The following is an 8487-nucleotide window of genomic DNA, read 5'->3' as shown; positions in this document are numbered from 1 at the left end:
GGAAAACATTATTTTCTAGTCATGTGATCTGACGCAGTACAAATCAGACAAATATGAACCTGAACAAACCAGGAAACTGCGTTCTTCCATGATTTGTCCTTCAAGTTTCTGTTTTAGGTGCAGCATGAGTTTCTAGCAGATGAAAATGCGACCTACAAGTTTTAGCTAAGTAAATTCTTTCTCCTTTTACTGGCTGGTTTTATGCAAGCTTGACATAACCTGGATTCATTTCCGAAGAGGAAACCAGAATTGAGAAAATGCTGCATCAGACTGGACAAGCCTGTATTGTCTTGGTTAATAATTGGCATGGGAGAACAACCAACTCTCTGGGATATGTCAGTCCTTGGATAGCAGTACTGGATGCTATAGCAAAATTATCTGAACAAGCTATGGGGAGCAAACCAGTATTCGGTAGACTCCTATGACTTCTGCTTAAGACTATGCTTCATTTCTCCAATTTATTGGTTGCCCTTTTATCCTATTGACAGTGTCTTTTACCTTACAGAAGCTTTGTAATTTTATGAGGTCCCATTTGTCAATTTTTTGTTTTGTTTTGTTTTGTTTTCTGTCAAGACAGGATTTCTCTGTATAGCCTTGGCTCTCCTGGAACTCACTCTGTAGGCCAGGCTGGCCTCGAACTCAGAAATCCGCCTGCCTCTGCCTCCCAAGTACTGGGATAGGATTAAAGGCGTGTGCCACCACTGCCCGGCTTTTTGGTTTTTGTTTTGGTTTTAGTTTTGGTTATTCCATCTGTCAGTTCTTGATCTTAGAGCATAAGCTATTGGTACTCTGTTCAGGAAATTTTCCCCTGTGCCCATGTGCTCGAGGCTCTTCCCCACTTTCTTTTCTATTAGTTTCAGTGTATCTAGTTTTATGTGAGGTCCTTGATCCACTTCGACTTGAGCATTGTGCGAGGAGCTAGGAGTGGATCGGTTTGCATTCTTCTACATGCTAACCACAAGTGGAGCCAGCACTATCTGTTGAAAATGCTGTCTTTTTTCCACTGTATAGTTTTAGCTCTTTTGTCAAAGATCAAGTGACCATAGGTGTGTGGGTTCATTTCTGGGTCTTCAATTCTGTTTCATTGATCTACCTGCCTATCACTGTACCAATAACATGCAGTTTTTATCACAATTGCTCTGTAGTACAGCTTAAGGTCTGGGATGGTGATTCCACCAGAGGTTCTTTTATTGTTGGAATAGTTTTCACTATCCTAGGCTTTTTGTTATTCCAGATGAATTTGCAAATTGTGCTTTGTAAGTCTGTGAAGAATTGAGATGGAATTTTGATGGGGATTGCACTGAATCTGTAGATTGCTTTCAGCAAGATGGGCATTTTTATTATATGAATTCTGCCAATCCATGAGCATGGGAGATCTTTCCACCTTCTGAGAACTTTGATTTCCTTCTTCAGACTTGAAGTTCTTGTCATACAGATCTTTTACTTGCTTAGTTAGAGTCACACCAAGGTATTTTAATATTATTTGTGACTATTATGAAGGATGTTGTTTCCTTAATTCTTTCTTAGCCTGTTTTTCCTTTGTGTAGAGGAAGTCCACTGATTTTTTTGAGTTAATTTTATATCCTGCTACTTTGCTGAAGTTGTTTATCAGGTTTAGGAGCTATGTGGTAGAATTTTTGAGGTCACTTAAGTATTCTATAATATTATCAGCAATGAATTTATGAAATTCTTAGGGAAATGGATGGATCTGGAGAATATCATCCTGAGTGAGGTAACCCAATCACAAAAGAATACACATGGAATGCACTCTCTGATAAGTGAATATTAGCCCAGAAAATCGGAATACACAAAGTACAATCCACAAACTATAAGAAACTCAAGAACAAAGTATGGATAGATACTTTGTTCCTCTTTAAAAGGGGGGACAAAATACTCATGGAAGGAGTTGCAGAGACAAACTATGGAACAGAGACTGAAGGAAGGGAAATCCAGAGACTTTTCCATCTAGGAATTCTTCCCATATTCAATCATTAAATCCAGACACTATTGTGGATGCCAGCAAGTGCTGGCTGACAGGAGCCTGATATAGATATAGATATAGCCTGTCCCCTGAGAGGCTCTGACAGTACCTGACTAATACAGAAGTAGAGGCTCACAGCTGTCCGTTGGACTGAGCACAGGGTCCCCAATGAAGGAGCTAGAGAAAGGACCCAAGCAGCTGAAGGGTTTGCAGCCCCTTAGTACAAACAACAATATGAATTACCTAGTACCCTCAGAGCTTCCAGGGATTAAACCGTCAACCAAAGAGTACACATGGTAGGACTAATGTCTCCAGCAACATATGTATAGCAGAGGATGGCCAAGTTGGTCATCAATGGGAGGAGAGGCCCTTGGCCCTGTGAAGGTTCTTTGCCCCAGTGTAGGGGAATGCCATGGTCAGGAAGCAGGAGAGGATGGGTTGGTGAGCTGGGGTGGAGGGAGGGAACAGGGTTTTTTTGTTTTGTTTTGTTTTGTTTTTTATTAATTTTTTAAATGTTTTTCCAATGGGGAAACTGGGAAAGGAGATATCATATGTCATGTAAATAAAGAAAATATCTAATAAAAAAAGATTGTGATTCCTGTTCCTGTTGCATCTTAGTTTAGTGTTTTGGCATAGTTTAGCATTTCCTCATTATTTCTCAATGATGGTATTTTATACGGAACTATAAATAGAATTAAATTCTTTCCTCATCAAGTTGCTTTTTGCTATGTTGTTTCATCACCCAAAAAAAACATACATTTGTGACACACTTGTTTAACTTATTGGGGTGGGAGTATGTAAAGAGTGTGGAACTTTGGGTTAGGAAAATAATTGAGTGCTCAAAGATCAATGGTTGTTGTAGGAACATAGAAAATGAGTCCTAATTAACATCAATGCAGATAAGGAAGGACTGCATTTTGAAGATTAAGATAAAGTTTTGGAATTTTGCAAAGACCACCAAGGCCATTTGTGTTATATATTTAATTAATACTTTCTAAAGTGAAACCTTTGCTCTGTTAGGACAATTAGTATTGGCCATTTGAGACTAAAGATTCTGCTATGATTAAGAAGGGACCAGTATGATTGAGGTGAAATTTTAGAATATTTTCTTACTGTAAGCAAACAGATGCTATGCTTCATAAGGTGCTGAGGGTACTTCTCATGCTGGTAGCCAAACTTAGAAAAATCTAAGAATTACTCAGACGATACTGATTTGAAGCCATGAAGAGGTCTAGAAGACTTAATGATGTTTAATACAGTGTGACAGAACTAGATTCTCTGAATTCAAACCAATCAATTGTTTTGGAAAAAAAAAAGGCAGATTCAGTTGTAATAGTAGGCCATGACTTAAGGGATCATAAAAAACAAGAACAATTAAAGTTTTGCACAGTCAGGATCAAAGTCCGTAAGAAGCCTCTGGTGAAGAAGCAGTGTGGTCATAGTGGAGACCCTTGCATTCTCGAGATGTTAATACCATGGGAGGTCCAGTAACAATTGTGGCTGCTTTGCAATGGAGCCAATCTGTGCCTCCATAGCATGATCTAAGATTTATGGGAAGCCATATAGAAACTAGAAGATTGTGAGTCCCAGAATTCCGTGTCTGACTCTGAGCTTAACACTGCTAAGACTCTGGTGTTGTATTGAATATTATAACAGTGCCCTGGTTCTTTTTTCTTGTAGAAACAAAGTGTTTAACTCATCTTTGCTTTTATGGGAGATGGTATTTGGTGTCCTACAGAGACTTTGGAGTTTTAGAGAGGATTAAAACTTTTTAAAAAGACTTTGGAATTTTAATTAATTAATTTTCTCATATATTATATCTTAACTGCTGTTTTCTTTTTCTCCTTTTCTCAAACTCTCTTCCCCATCACCTTCCCTATAACCATAAACACACCTCCTTTGTTTCTCATCAGAAAAGAGCAGCCTCCTCAAGGGTAACATCCCAATATCTCATAAAAGTCACAATAAGTCTAGGAACTTGTCTCATACCAAGTGAAGTGGCAACCAAGTAGGAGGAAAAGGGTTCCAAAAAAACAGGGGAAAGAGTCCCACTCCTACTGTTGCAAGTCCCACAAGAGCACTAAACTACATAGCCATAACACATATGTAAAGGATGTAGATCAAACCTATATAGGCTCTTCGATACTAGCTTCAATCTCAGTCTTTGTTCAGTGTTTATTCTTGTGGTATCCTTGATTCCTCTAACTCCTACAATTCTTCCTCCCTATTTTCCATGGGATTTCCTGTACTGTCTAATGTTTGGCTGTGGGTCTTGGCATCTGCTCCTATCAGCTGCAGGATGAAGCCACTCTGATGATGACTGTATTAGGTTCTGGTGTATGAGTGTAGTGAAATATCGTTCAGAATCACTTCATTGACTTTTTTTCCAAATGTTTTTGATTCTATTCTAGGTCTCTGGGATATATATTCCTTGGTTTCTGGTACACTATGCAGTGTCATGTGTGAGGACCAAGTTCAATATAAGAGATGCCTCCCTGGTCAGGTGGTTGTGAATATAATGTATAAATCATAGCTCTACATATCCTCTTTATGAGTCCTTTTATCCAAGTTTCTTCTCTGTTTGACATCTGGCATTGAGTTTTCTCAGAAATTATTTGCCTTGTGCAATAATAAGTAGTGAAACTGCCCGCAGTTTCAAGAATGGGGTTCTACTCAGCCAGGAGGGAATAAAGGACCTGAAATAGAGGGTTTGAAATGCAAAGAGAAAACAGGAAGCCAAATTGCTTCCCAATCAAGGCTCCACTTTACTGAGAATAAACCAGGGTTTTTATAGTCACAGGAGAAACTGAAAATAAGTCTCTAGGTTACACTACAAAGAAAGTTCAGGTGCCAAAGTCCCCAGGTTCAGAAGATCTTCAGGTGGCTGGCTGGCTGGCAAACTCAGGTGGTGGGCGTGGTCAGGCAGCTTCTTCAAAGACAAACAGTCAACAGAGAGCATCTGTCTTAGCTCCCAGGTGTTAGCCCCCAAACAGAGGCTGCTAGAAGTCCGATGACTGAAGTGAAGAGGGGATATAACAAAGTAGAAATAAACCCTTTACTTTCCAAGTTGCTTCAGGTCATGGTGTTTATCACAGCAACAGAAACCCTAACTAAGGCACGTCTCTAAGTTGCCTTGTTCATGGCACTCCCCACAGTAGTAGAGTAATATTAGAATAAAAATTTGTTTCAAGAATGAAGCGTTTATGAGATAGATATAACCACAAGGAATTTTATTCCTTTGTACTCTTTTTAGAGGATTGTGATGAATTTTGGATTTTGAGCTATGAAAATTATTGAGTATACAGAATTTCATGGGCTGTTTTGTGCAGTATTAGAATATAAACAAACAGTGGAGAATTGGCTTTACAGGCAACAGAGTAAAATACATGTATTTTCAAGAGTTAGGATTATGGCAATATGTGCTATATATTTGTTTAAGAATTAGTATGTGCTGATCAGTGAAGACTGAAGAATCAGCTGTTATTAAGAAGTGATTAACATCACTGAAGTAAAACCTTTTATGCCTCATGGAGACATTGACGTGCTGGTCAGTGGGAGTTGAGGAATAGCTGTTATTTATAAAAGATTAACACCATTTATTTGAAATATTCTTTGATTCATTTGGACAATAGGAAAATATTTCTTCAGGTTTGACACACAAAACTGTTGTCCAAGGGCACCAAACTCTCAAACTGTCAGCTAAAATTGGCAATGTATGATAGATCTTAATGGTAATGGTATTAAGGACATGAGCTTTTCAAGACTTGGAACACCTTGGAGAATGACTAAGGGTTGACATTATGTGTCAGTGTGAGTCCTTAAAACAAGCCCTTAAAATGAGTCCAAGCAGACCACTGTGAAGGTATTACATTTGTCATAGTAGAGACTCCAGAATAACAGAGGCTGCAGGATCATGAGATGTTCTTCCATGTAAGAAGCAGGTATAAAGGTGAATTGATCTAAACATATAAGACATGCTGTATTGCAGTCTGTCACAGCTTTGGAATAAGAACACAATGTGATAAGTGAGTCTAGATTATGGACACTGAGTTAAAGCAACAGGTTACGTTCCTGGATTTTTGTTTTGCTTAAGTGTGGTTGTTCATGTACTATATGTGGCGCTCTCATTTTGAAATCAAGTCTATAACTTTATTCATAACAAGAATACTCACTAAAAGATTTTGGCATTACAAGGAGATCTTCATGTTTTAAATTTTTGGAATTTTTATAAACAAACGAATTTTTAAAATTGTACCCTATTTTATAATATTACCATGAAATTTTGGGGACAAGGAATTCATAAGATATGGTTTAAATAATGTGTTTGCTTGACAAATTCATGAGATTGGAGAGTTCTAGTTAGCCTTGACAGTCACCTTGACATAGCCTAGACTAAACCAAGAAGGAAGACTCATTTGAGAGATTGCTTGGATATGGTTCTCTTTAAGGAATATCTATAGTAAACTGCCATTTACTGGGAACCTAATCTCAGGCTATACAATAACTTTAGTTAAGTATGACTAGTGAAATAGCAAGAAAGAAAACTTTCTTCATGGTTATAACTTCAAGTTCCTATTCCAGTGCCTCCTAATATTTACCCCCTAAATATACTGTGACTAGCAAACAAAGCCAAGTAAATACTCCACCCATCATTATCAGAATGAGAATATTATCCACAAACTTATATGTTTAAATGCTTGGTTCTTCCTTAGTGGAACTGATTAAAACAAAATAATGTGCAACCACATTAGAGGAACTGTGAATTTGTTGGAAGAGATATATCATTGGGGGTGGGCTTTGAAGTTTAAAAGACCAGGCAATTTCCTATTGGTTCTGTCTTTGCCCTATGCCTGTGAGTGAGATATGTGGTCTTGGATACTGACCCAGGACAATGACTGCCTGCTTTGTGCTGTGTTTCCTGACATGAAAGTCATGGATTCTAACCCTCTGAAACTCTAAGATCCTTAGAAACCCCTTCTCTATCAGTTGCCTTGGGCATGATCTCTCTTCACAGTGATAGAATAGTTAATAAGAAAACAGTTAGTAGATAATTTCTACGATAGGCCTGAACATGCCATTTTGGTTGTTGTTGTTGCTGCTGCTGCTGCTGCTGCTGCTGCTGCTGCTGCTGTTTTGTTCTTTAGAAGTGTGGACGACTTTCAAACTTTGGAATAGGCAGGTACTTGATTCTGTAAGAAGTGCTTAATAGTCTACCCCAGTGGAAGCATGAGCTATGTGAACTGTTGAGACATGGTTTAAAAGATTTTGCTTTGGGAATAGCATAAGCAGTTAGGCTAGAGTTTATTCTTGTAATATTTAGACAAAAAGTGTTGCTAGTTTTTTTTACCTTTGTCTTAATAATATATCAAAGTTAAAAACAAAAGTTTTTAACTAATTCTTTTTACAGAGGATATTTCAAGAGAGCCTAATATTGCACTTTGTTGATACTATTAGTAATCACCAGTTTTCAAATCTACAGTGAAACGGAGCAAACAGGGACAAAATAGATACAAAATGTACAGTTGGGAACAAAAAAAAAAGTACCAGTAAATTTGAAGTGTCAAAGCTTAAGCTGCAAAAGATTTGGAGAGACTTAATATAGAGTGAAATAGAGGGACTGCTGACCTCAGAACAGGAATCCATTTAAGTAAAAGTCTGACATGAAAACCAAACAATATTCAAAGAATTAGAAAGAAGCTCTTACAAAAAAGAAAGTCAACAAATAAACATTTATGCAACTTTAATTAAATTACATGTTTGATTGAGAACAAGCAAAAAAAAGTTGGCAGCGCCAGCCACATTGTTCTTGTTTTAGAGTCATGAAGGTTACTGACTTAAGGCATTGGGAAGGATTCTTCTGTAGTTAAAGAAAGCTTATAAGGCCAGGTTTGTGACAGGGAGTTGATGTATAGAGGTATGCAGAGGCCAGTGACTGATGACATAAAAATGAAGATTGAATTGTCTTGAAGATACCAAGTTGTTGGAGATGCCAGAGCCATGGGACATTTGCCAGGGTACGAGATACAAAAGATTGGGGTAATCTGAGCCCCTTGACAATACACATGGTGTTATAGTATTTGGAGTTTTCCATACTAGATTTTAGTTTTACTTTGGCCCTGTTTATCTTTACTATATCACATTTTTTTTCCATTTTAGAATAATAGTATATATTCCATGCCATTGTATGCAGTTAGAATTTAATTTTCATATTGATGTTGCAGTGTGTTTTAATCAAAAGGTTTTCTTACATGCCAGAAGAGACTATACTTTTATTTTTTTTTTTTTTTTTTTGGTTTTTTTTTCGAGACAGGGTTTCTCTGTATAGCCCTGGCTGTCCTAGAACTCACTCTGGAGACCAGGCTGGCCTCGAACTCAGAAATCCGCCTGCCTCTGCCTCCCAAGTGCTGGGATTAAAGGCGTGCGCCACCACCGCCCGGCTTATACTTTTAAACAGTATTGAGAATGAAAGACTTTGGAGACTTTTGAAATTGGGCTAAGTGTATTTT

The sequence above is a fragment of the Mastomys coucha genome, unplaced genomic scaffold, assembly GCF_008632895.1.
Source record: "Mastomys coucha isolate ucsf_1 unplaced genomic scaffold, UCSF_Mcou_1 pScaffold12, whole genome shotgun sequence".
Lineage (NCBI taxonomy): Eukaryota > Metazoa > Chordata > Mammalia > Rodentia > Muridae > Mastomys > Mastomys coucha.
This window is presented reverse-complemented; position numbering follows the sequence as displayed.